General features: G+C 37.1%; 1 protein-coding gene across 7 annotated transcripts in view; it reads left to right on the top strand.

Annotated features, from left to right (window-relative positions):
* The window catches only part of SCML2 (Scm polycomb group protein like 2), a 100,320-nt gene that overhangs the window by 975 nt on the left and 79,327 nt on the right, over window positions 1–20,018 (top strand). Inside the window, exon 2 of one of the 7 annotated variants that reach the window (XM_038586962.1) lies at window positions 3,564–3,609. The exons of the other annotated variants lie outside the window; for them this stretch is intronic. The gene's annotated coding sequence lies outside the window, so the exon portion shown is untranslated. The remainder of the gene's footprint in view (window positions 1–3,563; window positions 3,610–20,018) is intronic. 7 annotated transcript variants of the gene reach the window in all.

The raw sequence follows: 20,018 nt of genomic DNA, 5'->3' as shown, positions 1-20,018 counted from the left end.
CCCCGTGTAAATCGCCAGAGGGAGAGCGAGCAGGCGAATGTCATAGATTTTGAGCCTTGAGGTTATACATAGCTTTGCGGTCTGTAATTTGCCCTCCCTGGGCCCCCAAATGTTTGGCCAGCGCCAGTATTTACAAATCCTCGCTTAAGACTATTGATGTTTTTAAAGGTTGTGATACATTGGTCATTCATTACAAAGTGTGATTGTAAGTTGAAATTAGTTTTTATTTTGAAGAGTTAGATTAGCTTTGATGATTTAAGTGTTAAGGTGACGTTAGGATATCTCTGGAAAGTGAATGGATCTGTTCGTAGGGGGAAAGTAAGGCACGGAAAGTGAATACTTAAGATCATATGGTTTGCAAGTTTGTCAGAGATAGTTTTATCAAAACAACTGCAGATGCTGCTGCATTTCTAATGCTTCCAGGGCTATTCATATTTCTGTTTTGGGGAAAGAGTATTATAAGATGTATAACGTTTATGGAGTACAACTTCCTATGACAAGTTAATTGTATTATAACAATAGTTCATAGATTGATTTAATTCTTTTCAATAGCAGTGCTTGTGGATGTTCTTCAATAATCACAATTTTGCCTTTCTAGCCATTCTTAATTACTCATTAAAGAACGTATTTCCAAACGATGAGTGTTGTGTGTTTTTTTTCCAGCCTGTGGTTTTGTGTATTTAATGAGAGGGATGCAAAAATAAGCTTTCTGTAAAAAGTCCAGTTGGGATTTTGAGAAAGGAGTGAAATTATGAGCACTCACCTGATGCTTTGTATTTGTTTGGCTGTGGTTTTAGCCACAGTCTTCAAAAAAGTCTGAAAGATACTTTCAAAAAGTTAAACATTTAAAACAGCTTTGAAATTTTTGAAGGGGTATCATATATATCACAGCCTTATAAGTTTAAGGATGTATGCTTGTTTCCTTTAGAGAACCTGATTTGTTTTGAAATTGTTTGGAAAAAAGGATGAATGTAACTGAACTACTTTATGTGTGAGGTTGCTTTAAAGCTAATGATGTCATGATATGTACAAAAATCATTGGAGTCAGTCTTAAAGAGGTGGTATCAGTTTTTCTCATGAGGCGATAGATCAGTCTTTTTGTTTCAGTCAATACATATTCATTAAGTGCCTCTGCTGTCTGTAGTATGGAGTTTAGTTCAAGGTGCATTTATTTAGAGGCTGTGAGTGTTGGCTTCTGGGTGTTTAAGTGTGCACACCAGTAGTTTATTCCTGAAATTTCAAAGTTATAGCTAAGAAAATCAATACGAATGTAAAACAAATAGTTATTTTATTTCAAGGGCAAATTCAAGGAGTTGGAATTTTGGTTATAATTCTCTAAACAAAATTCTGGGTGTAACTGAATTATTTCTGACTTGTGTGGTACTTTGTGCCTCTTTATGATTAAATAAAGCTGTACATTTTTATGGGATTATTTTCTAAGTCAAACAGATAAACATACTGGTTAGGCTTGGGAAGAAAAATGAATTATTGGTATAAATTGAAATCTCTGTGTGCTCTGGAGTCTTTTTTAATGCTAAATAACTTTGCTTTTACGACTAAGTAGTGTAGTTTGTGACTAAATATTAACTGATAGTTTAGAGCACTTTCTTTTTAAAAAATGTTTCAGGAATCTCTGAGCTCAAAAGTAACAAGGGTTATGATGGCCAGCTATAAGCCAGATGTGACTCTCATTTTCTTTTGGGTTTGTTCCTTTTTAGCTGCCTGCCTGTTCCTCCCAGATGCTTCCTATCTCCCCTCTTCCTGCCCCCCGTTCCCTTTGCTGTTGGTGTCTGTTTCCGCATCACTGAAATGGTCAGGGTAATCCTGTGCTGCCTCACCAAGAAATAATTGATGATAGTAAAGTGCCTTGAAAAGGCTGAGTAAATACCTAGTCTTTTGAATGAAAATGATGTCCCTTGTTCCATTTAAGGAAAATCCAAATCCCAATTTTAGTTTGAGCTCTTGGGGCGATGGGTAGAGAGGGAGGGAGGAGGAAAATTTCACTTGAATATTTTATTGCCCCTCTCTTTGGGTTAATAGAAATGATTGTTGTAACTTTAGTAACTAACACTGGAGGATGCAAGGGATCCTCTACTATTAAAGTTATTAATCGCCTCTAGTCTTCCCCCCCCCCCCCAGGTTACCCTGTCTGCTCCACCTTTCCCCCTTTATGCCAGCTCTATTCTGATTCCAGCTGTGAATGGAAATCTGAGGTCATTTTCTCTTTCAGTTCACCTCTCTGGGAGTTTCTTTGTCTCCTCATAGTCATATTCCTGGTTTTTAGGATATGCAAGATATGAACAAAATGAGCTCTGCCAGCCATCAGGGTTAGAGCTATTGAGGCTGTGGTTGTGAATATAGGTCTGACATTGCCAGGAGATGTTTTGCAGCTTGGAGTGAGCAAATCAGGCACCCCTAAGAATTTTAAGAACATTATTCATGTCTGAAAATTACTACAAAATATCTTAGGATTTGAAGTGATTGTTAATTTCAGGAACCAAAAACCTGGAAATTTTGAAAATGGCAGATGTTGATGATTTTGAAAGAAAAAGTTCACCCTTCCCTGGGTTAGGGTCTTAATATTTGTGATCCTTTTGTCTTAGGGAAATAGATGAAAAAAAACCTGCTGTTTATCTGATGTTAGAATGGGCTGATATAATTTAGTGGTAAGTGTTCCAGGCTCTAACTAGTTTGGGCACTGGTTACTCTAAGTATGGAAATGCCTTTACTATAGTGATAACATCTCATTTTTAAAAAGATAACAGAGGTGATGGTTCTTTAAAGCCAGATAACTTGAGAAAAATTTTAGAAACTAAGATTTGGAGTGTGTGTGTGTGTGTGTGTGTGTATTATATATATATATATATATATATATATATATATATATATATATTCTTTGCTTTTCATTTCATGAGTAAAGCATTTTTGCTTGTTTTGTCTTTATGTTGTCTAATTTAAGTAAACGTTGGCCACCTTGGAAGTAATAATATGAGTGATTTTTTTTTTTTATGCTGAATGGTTTCTACTAAACATATATCCCTAAACCTTTTCCCTACTTTCATTTTTTGGGCATATAGTGGAAAGGTTTTGACATAAAAATGAGGATGTCTTATTGCATGACACGTGAAAGATTTGAGAATCTGCTAAGCAGTTTATATGAGGATACTATTCAATTTAATTTTATACTCATCTCCCTAACTAAGCTAGATGAATTCCTTATTTAACCAAAGAGGGGGAACAAAAGAAATAAGCTTTTTTATGAGTAAAGAGCTGGGAAACATTTGAAGATAGCATTTGACTACGTACTACTTGTGACCTGTGTTTATGGCTGTGGCTCTGCCCCTTCCTAAGTTTATAGGAGCAAATTGTTGTAAGAGCGGAAAGAAAGTGCCCACCTTTTGTGGTAATGTGCTATTGTAAACTTCAGAAGGGACAGATGTATTGCAATTCTAGGGCATACCTTTAGGATACTTTCTTTTCTCAGGGAAAGGTTGGTGGGACTCTCTTTGCTTCTTGTCTTTCGAATACATATTTAATTTTTCTCAACCTCTGTTTCTCATAAGGATTAACTGGTGCAGAATTCCAGTCATAAAGAGCTTCGTTTGCTTGGTATGTACGTTGTAGCCTTGGCATAGTCTTTTAAATTCAATATGTGTATTGAAAGAGTTCTTATTTTCTTTATCATTTGGTCACTTTTCTCACCTTTCATCATTTTTAGGTAATTTAAGATTTTGATCATATATGTAGTTTTAAGGTAACTGTGGTTGAATCACATGTGTTTTTTTCTGTTATCTTGCTTCTCTGTACAGTTGTAAACATGCTTTTTACTGTGAAACTGTTGTTTTTTTTTCTTTCATTTGAAAGATTTAAAGTATTATTTGGATTATTTCTCAATATAAATGTTTTTTGAAAAATAATGATCAGTATTATCTTAATTTTTTATTAACTTGGTAGAGTTTCATAAATCTGTTCAAATGGAGCACATTATCTTTGATAGTTATTAAAAGAATTAAAATGCAGTACTTGATACTGGTAAGTACCTTTAAATATTGCTTTGTTTTATTATTATTTTTTATTTTTTTATTTTTTTAAATATTGCTTTGTTTTAGATTAGAAACTCTGATTTGAGAATTTCTTGAGTTGAGATTTTGAGAGGTTTCAGAAATACTTAATGAATAATTTACTGACACCTGCCTCACATTTTAAGTATTGTCAGGGATGTTTAGTTTTCTGGTCACTTCAGACTGGTTTATTGCATGCTTTTCTGTAGTCTGTTGTCTAGCAGGGATTGTTGTTGTCATCATTTCCATTATTTCTTGTAGGGCTGGTGTTAGAAACCATAAATCTAGACTGCTGTGATAATAGGAACAGGCTGTAACCTGACCCAGTTCTTTTGTCAGAATGTCGCACCGAGAGCTGCCTGTAGTAAATTGACATGCCCTGCTATTAACTTCAGTCCTCCGCAAATGGCAAATGTCGGTGGGCAGCAGGTCTTTGGGCAATTAGCCTGTGGCTGTGCTTTAAAACCTTAGGAATTTACAACTATAAACTGGGATTTTGGCAACCCTTGACTTGTCTTTCATTTATCTGTTTTCTGACATAACATACTTAAGTAAATGCATAGCTTTCAGATAAATTATTTTAAGATTGTAAGTATTTTAACTTGTAAGCTATAATTTTTGAAGTAAATTAAAAATTCTTAAAAATAGTTATTTTCTTCTTGGGTTGTTTTGAAACAGAAAAAGATTAATTTATAACTTTTTTGGGGTAGACTTTACTAAAGTATAATTAAAATTGCTCCTCTAGAAACCTTAATTTCCTCCAGGAGGCTAGATTTGATAAATCTTCACTACCAAAAATGTTCATTCTTAATATTGATATTCACGATTCAAAGATGGAATTTTATTTTTAAAGGTAATTACAACATTATAATTCAGAGGTTTTTTTATGATTTATAGAGATATCAGAAAATGGGAAATTTATTTATTTGAGTGAATTGAGTAGGTGTTTGTGAGATCTTTAAGTAATGAATCATGTCCAATTCCAACAAGTTTTATATGGCTATATGATGGATATATATACTTTTTCTGTCCTGTATTAGGATAATCACCATTACCAGAAACAAAAAAAAAAGTTGAGAAAGTTAAAAGAGCCAGCTACTCTTTGTCGAAGGAAAATATATAGCTATAATATAGCTATAATGTATTTCATTTAAATCAGTATGAGTTTTTGCATTTAGGTATAAATGTGAAATACTTTTTACAACCAAAGTAATAAACTATTTTCAAGTCAAAATGAAAAACTTAAAGGTGCTATCTTAGTGCAGTTAACTCAGGCCTCCCTATCATCATCTTATATATTGACTGGGCAGCAGAGAAGAGCTTTTTTGTTCGTTACGCAGTTTTGAAAACAGTGTCTTTATAACAAGATAGACTAAAAAAGAAAAGTTTTACTTATCCTCTTTCAGTAGTATTTTCTGCTGAATTATGTGTGTGTATAACTTTATCACTTAGTCCAACATTTTCTTTAAAACTACCAACAAGCATATTTGAACCTCTCCTGGCCTTGAAATTTCTTATACTATTGATATACTCAAGGGAATAAAGGGAATATAATGAAATATTTATGCAACCAAGTTATTTTATGTGTAGTGACTGTGTCTTTTCCTTTTTGTGTGTGTGAATATTGGTTTAAAGCATGTGTTTTAATTCCAACTGTAATGTAATTGGAATGTATAAACTGAATTCTGGTACAGCATATATTCCTACCTATTCTCCCTGAAAAACCCATTTACAATAGTGATCAATTTATACTGGGGCCTGTCTTTTTGAGACCTCGAACATCCTGGAAATCAAATTCAGAGTAAAAAATTAAAGGTTTATCAGATGTTGGGGAGAGGATAGATGTGGGGAGTAGGGGACTGTCTCATATCTTACCGAATTTTCTCCTTGGCCCATTGACCTAGACTTGTGTAAATTAAACCATAGCAGATTAAACATTGCAGGAAGGAACAGAGAAGAACAATAACAGCCAGCTCCCCCCCCCATTTTTTAAAAACCACAATGTTCTGGGACTATATGGTTTAGGTATAAGTAGCCAGTAGCACAGCAGATTATATTTACTCATTTAGCAAACATTTGGGGGGGCCCTACATGTGATAGACACTGTGGATAGATACTGGAGAATACAAAGATGAACCAGACACAATACTGCCCCTAAAAGCTTATTTCTGCCAAGGGAGATAAGGCATGTACACAAACACAATAGAAGAAATTTTAGCAAAAATGGTTGAGAATTCAAGGACCTACGTCCAGTCTAACTTGGTGATCTTGTGCAGATCTTTGAGCCTCAATATTCTTAACTTTCAAATGAACATTAATAACTAACAACCCTACAGGTTTGTAATAGGCTTTAGATAAGAAAAATGTATATAAAGGCCCTAGTAGGATACCAGATATTTAGCAAGAGTTCAATAAGTGACACCTCATAGTATTTGTTATTGCCATTTTATCCCTACTGTCATTAAACCCTAGGGACCATAATTTTTATCTTCTCATGATTCACTCATGGATCCATTCTATGGACAGTGTATTGAAACTGTCTTTTTGGTGCCTTAACAGACTTAGGTTTGAATCATTTTTCTTTTACTGCCAGCTTTCTGATCTTCAAGAATCAGCAGAACTTGGTAATTGATAAGAAACTGGACAAAGGAAGAAGAGAATCAAAGATGACTTCTAATTCAGAAAGATTGGGTATTAGTCATGTTTATTAAAAAAGGAAGCAGAGGAAGAGTCACTTATTTTGGAAGGCAAAAGAGTGATTTCTTTCTTTCTTTTTAAGATTTTATTTATTCATGAGAGACACACAGAGAGAGGCAGAGACATAGGCAGAGGGAAAAGCAGGCTCCCTGTAGGGAGCCTGATGTGGGACTCGATCCCATGACCCTTGGATCATTACCTGAGCCAAAGGCAGATGCTCAATCACTGAGCCACCCAGGCGCCCCTAAATATGTAGTCTTTGTAGTGGTTGTGAGGCATTTAGACTGACATTCAATAGGCTATACTAGAAATTTTGGAGGGAGACTGAGGCTAGAAATACTGATATAGGAGTTATCCACAGAGGGATGTTGCATCACGATAGACTAGAATGAGATTCTAGACTCTAAAATTACTAGAATCTAGAGGAATAGAGTGAGTGACTACAGAAGATCAATGGCTAGGAAAGGAGGAAGAAGTAGAGAGGGATAAGAGAGGTAGGGCAAACCAGAGAACCTGAGGCTCAGAGACAAGAGGAGCTTGGAATGAGGGGTGTAAAACACTGAAACACTGAAACGGGGTATGATGCCTGGGAGGTAATTATGGTTTTGGGAAGTACTTCTGAGGAAAGAAGAAAGATTGCACAAAGTAAAGTATCCCAGCAACTCTTTGTATTTTGAATGTTGTTATATTTATTACCAAAATCTTAGTCATCAGGAAAAGGTTAGTCTGGTAAATATATATTCGAGAATCTTTTCTTCAGGATGCCCAGGTGGCTCAGTGTTTGAGTGCCTGCCTTTGGCTCAGGGTGTGGTCCCGGAGTCCTGGGATCAAGTCCCACATCAGGCTCCCAGAGTCCTGGGATCAAGTCCCACATCAGGCTCCCTACGGAGAGCCTGCTTCTCCCTCTGCCTATGTCTCTGCCTCTCTCTCTCTGTGTCTCTCATGAATAAATACATTAAAAAATCTTAAAAAAAAAAAAAGAATCTTTTCCTCACCGATAAAAATATGATGTTGTCTCAATTTAAGGTCACTTTACTCCTTCAAAAAATGTGTATTTTAATATTTGCCAAATGAGAGGTTCAGCAAACAAGTCTAATAATAAATGCTTAAGTTTGGACATTACATATTTCTGCATATGGGACTTCTGTCTGGGAAATAACCAGCAAACTTTGCTGCTGATGTGGGAACAAATTTATCTTTTTCAGTTTAACATCTGTATTTTGTTTTTTTTTAATACCTTCTTAGGTTGAGATTCTGTATAAGTCCATCCATTTTATAACCTCTGACCAATGGCCTAAAGTTGAAAAGGGCCCTGGGAGATTTCTTTCTTGTCAGACTTGTTAAGTTCCTGTCCTTGTCAGAATGTTTACCCTAATTGACCCTTCAGATAGTGGTCTCTAATTAGAGACTCAAGGTGTATTACCTTGTCTTCAAAACAAAACAAAATGGAAAAGCAAAACAAATAACCTGAAACAAACAAGTTATGGAAAGGCCCTTGTAATCTTCAAATTATAGACCCATTAACTTGATAAAAATAGTTCTTTAAAACTCTTTCTCCAAAAAAAAAAAAAAAAAAAAACAACCCAGAATTTTCCTCAGGATCATGTAAGATCAATGGGAATTTTAAGTTTAATAATTCCACTATTAATCATTGTTTAATCCTACTGAGAAAATGACTGAAGACAATGCAGGAATTTTCAAAGCATTTGTTGATCTCTTATCAGCTCTTAATTCTATAACAAGATACAATCTTCCAAACAAATGGTTTTGTAAAGATCCCAGAATATCAATGCTTGTTCAAAGTCTGCTAAATACAGTAGCTAGATTTCATGTAACTGTGGTATGTTGGTAAAGGAAATGTCAGTGTCAGACACTTATTAAATAGTTTTAACATACTAACTTTTCTTGTGGCTGATTTATATATGAAAAAAAATTTAAAAAAATTTTTTTAACACCATGAAGTTGCTTCTTATATGCATTCAGTGAAGGAGCTTCTCTATATCCTGGCAAAAACAAAACAAAGTGTTTAGTTTTTTTTCTTGCCCAAATTTTCTCTCTCATATGATGTGGAGAATTACTTTGGGAGTCTTACTTGAGTCTTTCTTAAAAGTGCTGAAGCAGTTCAAATTATATTGAGAGCAAAATTAAGCTTTTCTGTTGTTTCTGTGTAGACGATGACTGTGTAAGATACGTTTTTATTTCTAAAAGAATGTTAGGTTCTTAATTTTTTCCAGAAAGACAGCAGCTGTGCTATCTGCATATCTGGTATGTAAGTCCTATAGATATGTTCTTAGATGCACAGCATATCTTTATTTGAGGCACTGGGGATTCAACTATGAATTGATGCTAGTAGTATTTACCAGTGGATCATGCTCTATTCCTTTGACTTCTATAATCTCTACCTTTGTATTGTGACAAAAGACATAGGTGAATTACAGTGTAAAGCTGGGGCATTTTCAGAGGGACAATAGAACTTTTTATGTTTTCTCAAATTATACTCAAAGATAGTTTGTTAAATTAACCAGTATTCCTTTACATCAGGATCTGTACATATTCCTCCTAGTACTCAGTCCTAGGAAAGTGTTTATTTTTCCCATTGAATTTGTATGTATTTTTATCTTGTAGTGAAGCTTATATGGACCAGAGAGAAATTAACCATTCAGGTTGAGTACTCTTATTTTCCAACTGGTACATTTTTATTTGTACCTTTTTTTTTTAAGGGTGGGGAGGGCCAGGAGAGAGAATCCCAAGCAGGACCCATGCCCAGCGCAGAGCCCAACACAGGGCTGGATCTCACCACCCTGCAATCATGAACAGAACCAAAATAAAGGGTTGGTTGCTTAACCTACTGAGCCACCCAGGTGCCCTGGTGTTTATCCCTTTTTAGATTACAAAATAAGCACTAATTTTTCAAAAGCACTGTTTTAAGTGCTAATCTTGAGAATAGTGAGGTTTTTTTTTTTTTTGTGAGTTTTTCCTTATGGCATGAACTTTTGTTTTTTAATTTTTTTTATTTTTAAAAAAGATTTTATTTATTTATTCATGAGAGAGAGAGAGAGAGAGAGAGGGGCAGAGACACAGGCAGAGGGAGAAGCAGGCTCCATGCAGGGAGCCCGATGTGGGACTCGATCCCAGATCTCCAGGATCACACCCTGGGCTGAAGGTGGCGCTAAACCACTGAGCCACCTGGGCTGCCCAGGCATGAACTTTTAAAAGGCATTTAATATTGTCCAGTTTTAATTTTAGCTAAATGTGTTGGTTTTATGAGTTATAATATGGGAAGAATTTTATTGAAAGATTATTGATATATGGAATTTGGAAAGTGTATATTTAAAAGTGATTCAAATGTGTATTACATATGGATTTACGTATGTGATTTTTAACAATTGAAAGGATATATGCCAGATGGTTAACAGCAGGTATTGTTTGATGGTAGGATTATAGGTGATTTTCCCCCCCTTATCTGTCTTCTAATTTTTTTGGGGGGATGATGAGCATGTAAAAAAAATAATAACCGATTTTAGTTTCTAGGAGTCCACAAAGGCCATTTTGGTTCACAAAGGGCCAAAAGCTATTTTCAGTACTCAAAACCCCTAAAGGAAATTCATGAATAGTTAGGACTCAAAGTTGTCCAACACAGGGTGACATCAAGTTTCTTTTGGCTTTAGCTAGAATGTATGTTTTCTGATAATGCTGGTTAGTAGATGGTAGCTATTTTCTTTGGTAATTATGTGTCTAGGCATTATAGAAAGCATGTATTTATATATTTATTTGCTTATTACTGCTTAATTTAAGAGTGACTTAAATATAGTGTTTCTGTTTCTTGAAACAACACCTTTTTGGTCTATACTTCAGAAGAGAATAATTAAGTAATGCTCAGGAATCAAAGAAGGATCATAGTGTCATTTTGTAACATAATTAATGTTAAGTGTTAATGCTGAAACTGTCTCATCTCAGGCAATTTTAATTAGGACAGATGAGGTGGGATAGAAGTCAGTCTTTGAACTTCCATTTATTTATGATACTATGCTTGGTGCTCTACCTACACTATCTCATTTTAATTTTCATGACGACACTATGAAGTATAAGTGGTATTAGCCTTACTTTACGCAAGGGAAAACCAAGATGAAGTAACTTGTGATAGTTTTAAGCACTCGAAATATTTCTATGTAATTCATATAGCTACCACTAACCATTGCAGCATAAGTTGTTTAAGAATATATAATTTGTGGGACACCTGGATGGCTCACTTGGTTAAGTGTCTGTCCTTGGCTCAGGTCATGATCCCAGGGTCCTGGGATCAAGCCCTACATCAGGCTCCCTGCTAAGTGGGGAGCCTGCTTCTCCTTCTCGCTCTGCCCCTCCCCCTGCTTGTGCATGCTTGTGGGCGCACGCTCTCTCTCCCTGCACTCTCTCAAATAAATAAAATCTTAAAAAATATGTATATAATTTGTTAATCATATGCTACAGGCCAGCATTGAGTACAGAGCTGCTGCTTTTTTTTTTTTTTTTTTTTTTTTTTTAATTCATGAGAGACAGAGAGAGGCAAAGGGAGAAGCAGACTCCCCATGGGGAGCCTGATGTGGGACTCCATCCCAGGACCCTGGGGTCATACTGACTGAGCCACCTAGGTGCCCCACTTTCTTTTATTATTTAATTCATACTGTTGTAAAATGTTCAAATAATGCATAAAAATAAAGGGAAGAAAATTAAGGTCACCTAAAATATCACCACCCTGTGAGATAAAAAAAGGAAGATCACTGAAATATTTTTGTATTACTTTATGCAAACTTGCATACAATTTTATACAAATAGGATAATATCATGCAAGATGTATTCATAAAACACACCCCCTTCCCTTTAGGACACACTATCATCTTTATCTTCCTGGGTAAACCTTATTAATAACCTGTTAAGGGCAGCCTGGGTGGCTCAGCAGTTTAGCGCCGCCTTCAGCCCAGGGCCTGATCCTGGAGACCGGGGATCCAGTCCCATGTCAGGCTCCCTGCCTGGAGCCTGCTTCTCCCTCTGCCTGTGCCTCTGCCTCTCTCTCTCTCTCTCTCTCTCTCTCTCTCTGTGTCTCTCATGAATAAATAAATAAAATCTTTAAAAAAAAATAACCTGTTAAGTGTTCTGTATTTCTCTCCATGCTTAAATAATCTTTTACTCATTTAACCATATGCAAACCTATACATTTATATGTTTATAGTGAAAATTTTAGTCACTATCAGTGAACATTTGAGAACTTTTTAAAGCGCAAGTCTTTGTGCTAGCTGTGGGTGAGCTACAAGAAAGAATAATGTGTGGCCTATATTCTCAATCACTTAATATGTGAGAAGAGATGAGTAGGTAAACAACTTGTATTTTACAAGATGTGTCTTGATATGTGGTAAATGTTGGGTGAAGACACAGCCTGAGAACCTTGCAGGGGAGCTTCCATAGGGCAGAAGCTTGCCTTCTTGTTGATTCATATGGGCATAAGCTCCTGACACGTGGGATTATGCTCACTTGTCAGTAAATAAGTGTCTGTAAATAAAGTCATGTGTTCAAGTGAAACAAAAAAAATATTCTGTTGATTGGTTTAAATGGGTTATAATTTGAGATCTGTTGAGAGAAGCAGTTTGTGTATTTGCTTTATTTCTTTGGCATGGAATTATCCCTTCTCCCATTAGGGAATTACATTTTTTTTCCTTTAAAGTTTGGGTATTTTGTAAGGAGGAGGATGTAATATTTTGCTATATGATTCATGGCATTTTTAAAAAAGATGTTATTTATTTATTCATGAGAGACACACAGAGAGAGAGGGGCAGAGACACAGGCAAAGGGGGAAGCAGGCTCCATGCAGGGAGCCTGATGTGGGACTCGATTCTGGGACCCCACGATCATGCCCTGGGCTGAAGGCAGGCGCTAAACTGCTGGGCCACCCAGGGATCCTATGCATGGCATTTTGAAGTTTAAGATAGCTTAAGTAAGTAGTACTTTCTAATACAGAAGTTATTATTTGCTCAAAAGTAAGCTTAAGGGGTGCCTGAGTGGCTTAGTCTGTTAAGTGGTAGACTCTTGATTTCGGCTCAGGTCATGATCTTGGGGTCCTGGAATTGAGCTCCATGTTGGGCTTTGCACTCATTGGGGAGTCTCCTTGAGTATTCTCTCACTCTCTGTCCCTTTGTCCCTCTCCCTGCTCACAGTCTGTCTTTCTCTAAAATAAATAAATAATTTTTTTTAAAAAGTAAGCTTAAGCATTCACTTGATTTTACATCTAGTGCCTAGATTGAATGAGAGTTTACACATTTGCATTGTGCCTGGGTGGCTCAGTTGGTTGAGTATCCCACTTTTGTGTTTGGCTCATGTCATGATCTCAGAGTCATTCAGAATGAGCCCCACATCATGCTCCACACTAGGGGTGGAGCCTGCTCAAGATTCTTTCTTCCTCTGTCCTTCCCTAACCACTCCACCCCCTGCGCCCTTTCTTTCTCTCTCTTTAAAGATTTTATTTATTTATGTGTGAGAGAGAAAAAGCACAGTGGAGAGAGGGAGAGGGAGAAGCAGACTCCCTACTGGGCAGGAATTCCCTCCCCCCAACATAGGGCTTGATTCCAGGACTCTGGGGTCATGACCTGAGCTGAAGTTAGCAGCTTAATCGGCTGAGCCACCCAGGCATTCCCCTCTCTCTCTCTTAGAAAAAGAAAAAAGAATTTATGCATTTGCATATGCCAAATATAAACCTTTGATAGTAGAAGTATTAGGGAGAATCAGGAGGGAAAAACAAATCAATGAAATATATGAATTTCAGAATATTTGAAAAGAAATATTTTATTAAAGATTGGTAGATACTCAAGTATTCAGTTTGAATCTACCTTGTGTTTAGCACTGTTCTGGGTGCTGTGGAATATATATAAAGGAAATAAAAACAGGACCAGGGTCACATTTTCTGTCTCTTTAAAAAATATATTTATTTATTTTAGAGAGACAGAATGTGTGTGCACCCTTGAACACAGAGGAGTGAGTGGCAGAGGGAGAGGGAGAGAGAATCTCCAGTCGACTTGGTCCTTAGCACAGAGCCCCATATGGAACTTGATCTCATGACCCTGAGCTCAAGATGTGAGCCAAAACCAAGAGTCCATTGCTTAACTGGCTGTGCCATCCAGGTGCCCCAGGTCATATTCTCTTAAAGGGAAGACTATTTCATTTAATATTACTGGCATAGTGAAACATGGAAACTACATAGCTTAAGAGGGAAAGCAATAAAAGTTGTCTATAGTGAAAGAAGAATGTTTAGGACAAATAATTTTAATTTTATTGTGACCCTGAAAGAATCCTTAAATTACCAAGCTCACATTTTAAAAATTTTATTTCATTTTATTTCCTTTCATTTTTTTTTTATTGGTGTTCAATTTACTAACATACAGAATAACACCCAGTGTTTCCTTTCAAATATAGTTAATATACAGTGTTATATTAGTGTCAGGTGTACAATATAGTGATTCCGCAGTTCCATACATCACCCAGTGCTCATCATGACAAGTGCACTCCTTAATCCCCTTCACCTATTCACTCATCCCCCTACCCACCTCCCCTCTGGTAACCTTCAGTTTGTTCTTTATGGTTAAGAGAGTCTGAATGGTGTCTTCAAACAACTCACTGCACTTTAACACCATGAGGACTGAAAGGGAAAGCTTATTGAGTCACTGACTCGTGCCCTCATAAACAGTTCGAGTTCTTTTTGTGTATCGAAGGCTTTATTTGGCATGACTTTGGACTTCACAAGAGATACATCTGCTCACTGGTGTTGAGTGACTATGATAATTGAAAAGGAAAAGTTTCCAAACTCTGAAAGAGTTGATCTTATCTAATATGGCTAATCTCAAACTAAAGGGATCTGGAATTCTTCTTGTCTTTATCTGGGGATAAGTGGTGTTTATTTTATTCCTTGGTCTGCGGTTGTACCTTTAAAATAAGTGGTTTGGATTCCAAAGCACTGATTTTGAAGTTAAGAGTGTTTGCATTGTTGGGACGCCTGGGTGGCTCAGTGGTTGAGCATCTGTCTTTGGCTCAGGTTGTGATCCCCGGGTGTCCGGGGACCAAGTCTCACATCCGGCTCCCTGCAGGGGACCTGCTTCTCCCTCTGCCTATGTCTCTGCCTCTCTCTGTTTCTCATGAATAAATAATACAATAAAATCTTAAAAAAAAAAGGATTTTTGCATTGCATTTAACTCTAAGAAAGTTCTGTCTTTACTTATTTTATACCCACCAGCAGAGTATGAGAGTTCTAGTTGTTCCATATCCTTATCAACATTTGGTATTGTCAGTCTTTTTAATTTTAGCCATTTATGTAATGGTATCTCATTGTGGTTTTAATTTGTGTTTCCTCAAGTACTAATGATGGTGAGCATCGTTTCACATGCTTGTTGGCCATTTGTGTATCTTCTTTAGCAAAGGCACCATTCAAATCTTTTGCCAATTGTGTTTTTTTAAAAGATTTTATTTATTGTTTACTTGAGAGAGAGAGAGAGAGAAAGAGAGAGAAAGAGAGAGAGAGAGAGAGAGAATAAGTGGGGGGAGGGGCAAAGAGAGAGAGAGAGAAGCGGACTCCTTGCTGAGCAGGGAGCCCAATGTGGGACTCAATCCTAGGACCCTGGGATCATGATCTGAGCCAAAGGCAGATGTCTAAGCGACTGAGCCACCCAGGCACCCCCAATTATGGTTTTATAGGGCTGTTTACCATTTAAAAATTGAGTTCTTTATGAATTGAGTAAGAGTTCTTTATGTATTCTGGATCTTTTATTGGATACATATTTTGCAAATATTTTTTCCCATTCTGTGGCTTATCCTTTTCTCAACAGTATCATTTGAAGAGCAGTTGTTTTGATAAAATCCAGTATATCAGTTTTTTCTCTGGTGTGTTGTGCTTCTCTGTGTCATATTTAAGAAGTCATAGCCTAACTTAGAGTCAGTCACAAGGTCTCTGTGTTTTCTTCTAGAAGTTTTATAGTTGGAGGCTTTGCATTTAGATTTATGATCTTTATTGAGATAATTTTTGTGTATTAACTTTTTTTTTGCAAATTATGCCTTTATTTTATTAAAAAAGCTTTATTCATGGTGATGTTTTTTATTAGAGTAAGAGAAAAATGGAAGACATCCTTAATGCATATAAATAAGGACTTAGAGAATTTACTTAGGTAAATTATGGTACAGCCACATCATAGAATATGAAAAGGAAATGTCCAGATGTAAAAAATAAGGAGAGATAAGCACTTGAGTTGATTTCTTTTGATTTGCAAATATAGTCTATTTATTTATTAATTTTTTAAATTGGAGTTCAATTTGCCAACATAAAGCATATCACCCAGTGCTCATCCTATCAAGTGCCCCCATCAGTGCCTGTCACCCAGTCACCCCATCCTCCTGCCCACCTCCCCTTTCATTACCCCTTGTTCATTTCCCAGAGTTAGGTGTCTCTCCTGTTCTGTCTCCCTCACTGATATTTCCCACTCATTTTCTCTCCTTTCCCCTTCATTCCCTTTCACCATTTTTTATATTCCCCAAATGAATGAGACCATATAATGTTTGTCCTTCTCTGATTGACTTATTTACTCAGCATAATACCCTCCAGTTCCATCCTCGTTGAAGCAAATGGTGGGTATTTGTTGTTTCTAATGGCTGAGGAATATTCCATTATATACATAGACCACAGCTTCTTTATCCATTCATCTTTTGATGGACACCGAGGCTCCTTCCACAGTTTGGCTATTGTGGACATTGCTGCTATAAACATCTGGGTGCAGGTGTCCCGGCGACTCGCTGCATCTGTATCTTAGGGGAAAATCCCCAGCAGTGTAATTGCTGGGTCGTAGGGCAGATCTATTTTTAACTCTTGGAGGAACCTCCACACAGTTTTCCACAGTGGCTGCACCAGTTCCCATTCCCACCAACAGTGCAGGAGGGTTCCCCTTTCTCCACATCCTCTCCAACATTTGTTGTTTCCTGCCTTGTTCATTTTCCCCATTCTCACTGGTGTGAGGTGGTATCTCATGGCGGTTTTGATTTGTATTTCCCTGATGGCCGGTGATGCGGAGCATTTTCTCATGTGCTTGTTGGCCATGTGTATGTCTTCCTCTGTGAGATTTCTGTTCATGTCTTTTGTCCATTTCAGGATTGGATTGTTTGTTTTCTGAGTGTTGAGTTTAGTAAGTTCTTTATAGATCTTGGATACTAGCCTTTTATCTGATAGGTCATTTGCAAATATCTTCTCCCATTCTGTAGGTTGTCTTTTAGTTTTGTGGACTGTTTCTTTTGCTGTGCAGAAGCTTTTTATCTTGATGAAGTCCCAATAGTTCATTTTTGCTTTTGTTTCTCTTGCTTTCATGGATGAATCTTGCAAGAAGTTGCTGTGGCCAAGTTCAAAAAGGGTGTTGCCTGTGTTCTCCTCTAGGATTTTGATGGAATCTTGTCTCACATTTAGATCTTTCATCCATTTTTAGTTTATCTTTGTGTATGGTGTAAGAGAATGGTCTAGTTTCATTCTTCTGCACTTGGCTGTTCAATTTTCCCAGCACTTGGCTGTCCTTTCTCCAGTGGATGGTCTTTCCTGCTTTGACGAATATTAGTTGACCATAGAGTTGAGGGCCTATTTCTGGGTATTTTTAAAATACTTATTAGAGAGAGAGAGAGAGAGAGAGAGAGAGAGAGAGAGAGAAATATACGTGCATACGCACAAACTGGATGAGGGGCAGAGGGAGGAGCAGGGAGCCTGATGTAGGGCTTGACCATGACCTGAGCCGAGGGCAGATGCTTTACCGACTGAGTCACCCAGGTGCCCCTGTGTATTAACTTCTGTAGTAAGTGTTGTTTTTCATTTTTTTTGTACATGAAAATGTTCCAGTACCATTTGTTAAAAAAAAGAAAAAAAACCCCCAAACTGTCCGTTCTTCATTAAATTACCTTGGCGCTTGTATTGAAAATCTTTTTTGTATGTGGGTGTGTGTATGTGTTGAAAATCTAAAAAAAAAGAAAAAGAAAAAGAAAGAAAAAGAAAATCTATTCACCATATATATGTGCATCTTTCAGGACTTTATTCTGTGTCCTTGGTGTATATGTCAGTCCTTGTGCAATATCACTCTATCTTGATTAAATATTGCCTTTGGATAAATTATTAAATCCAGTTTATTAATATTTTCTTTTATGGTTAGTACATTTCTATGTCTATCTAAGAAATTTGTGTGCATGGTACATGGATTTGTTTATTTAAGTCTTCAAAGATTTACTTTTAATCATCTCTATACATATATCTTCACCTTCTAGAATTACAAGATTACTTATTCAACTAATGGGAGCAACTGATAACACTTGAGATCAAGAATTCAGTTATGGTTGAGAGATTTGAGAGAAGGGCATAGAAACCTAGGTATACCTTTGATGTGTGACCCATCCCTCAGTTTTTCAACTGAGCCCCTTTGTAAGTAGTGGGACTTATTTTAATGTAATAACAACTTTTTGCCCTCTGATTAGAGTTGGTCAGTGCCTTCACTCCTTCATCTCCCTTTACTTTCTGCTTCAATTCAGCACGTTCTATATATTTCATTTTGTCTTTTTCCTTTAGCCACTTGGCTGTGGTCTTTAATTGAAAACATCCTCACTCACAGTAGTATTGAATATTCAATTCATTTGATTTTTTTTAAAGATTTCATTTATTTATTTATTCATGAGAGACACACAGAGAGAGGCAGAGACACAGGCAGAGGGAGAAGCAGGCTCCATGCAGGGAGCCCGACGTGGTACTCGATCACAGGTCTCCCTGGGCTGAAGGCCTGCTAAACCACCGAGCCACCCGGGCTGCCCTCATTTGATTATTCTAATCTGACTTTCAGGGCTGATATCTCAAAAGGGGAGGTTGTGCTTTGTGAGTCATTTATGTATGTGGGTGGCTCCTGAAGGCATGGGTCCTGAGAGACTGCAGAGGGAGATGAGAGCCCAGAAGGAACCTGAGCAACTCTAGCATTTCATAATCAAGTAGAGGAGGCAGGAGCCTCTTTAGTGTCTGCTCATTTTGTGTCTTTTTTTTTCCTTTTTATTTATTTATTTATTTTTTATTTTGTGTCTTCAACCTGAAATTCCTTTCTTTGTCTTCTCTGCTTATTGAAATACTCATCTTTAAAGGATCAGTTCAAGTGCCACTCCTTTTGAAAAGGCTTCTTTTATATTCCCAGTTAATTGTGCTTTGTGTCTTTGCACAGAGCACCACTTTTACCTATCTTAATAGAGCTTGGGTTTTATCCTTTGTTCGGTATTTGTTAATATGTCTCTCTCACTAGATTTCCAAGTTCTTTTGTAGTAGACTGTGTATCTTCTATCTACAACAGCACCAAGCACATAGGAATTCTGTAAATATTTGTTAAATAAATGACTATATCACACCTGGAAACAGATGGTGGTAATGTAGAAAGGAACAAGAAAGGCTTTAGGAAAGTGGTGGGATTTATGTCATCTTAAAGGATGGATAGGATTTCAAGAAGCAGCAGAAGGAAGGGTATCTCATGCAGATAGAACAACATGATGAGTTTTGAGCTAGGCCACAGGATAGGTGTAGGTGGTAGATTCAGGTGGCTTTGAAATTGTGAGGGGCCTTAAATAGGCCCAGCAGAAAATTTTTTATTCAGTTTGGTAGTCAGTGAAATTACTGAAGCAGGTAGGTGGTTTGGGCAGAAAGTCCATATCTTTTTTTTTTTTTTTTTTTAAAGATTTTATTTATTTGAGAGAGAGAGAGAGAGAGAGAATGCATGCACAGAAGCAGGAGGAGAAGCAGAGAGAGAAGCGGGCTCCCCGCTGAGCAGGGAGCCTGATGCAGGGCTTGAACCCAGGACCCTGGGACCATGATCTGAGCCGAAGGCAGACACTTAACTGACTGAGCCACCCAGGCACCCCAGCAACTTAGCCCATATCTGATATGTATTGAGTAGGTTGGAGAAAGACCCTTGTGGCAAGAGGAGTTAGGTGGCTACAGTATCAGGCCAGGCAGGAGCTAATGAGTGTATAAATCAGTGCCAGGGGAAAGAGAAATGAGAGAGTAAATGTTGGCTGAATATGTGAATGAAAGAAGAGAACCTCACACATTCAGTCATGCCTGGGGTTTTAAATGCCAAGTACCTAGAAGAGTAGTGTGTTGGTAGAAGAAACAAAAATGCCAGAAGGAGCAAGTTTTGAGGAGACGTTGGCTTGAATTTAAGTCTGTTAAGTCAGAGATACAGAAGGTGTTCTAGGTGG

The sequence above is a fragment of the Canis lupus genome, chromosome X, assembly GCF_011100685.1.
Source record: "Canis lupus familiaris isolate Mischka breed German Shepherd chromosome X, alternate assembly UU_Cfam_GSD_1.0, whole genome shotgun sequence".
In the NCBI taxonomy this organism is placed as follows: domain Eukaryota; kingdom Metazoa; phylum Chordata; class Mammalia; order Carnivora; family Canidae; genus Canis; species Canis lupus.
Note: the sequence above shows the minus strand (reverse complement) of the source record. Positions and strands in the feature narration are given on the sequence as shown.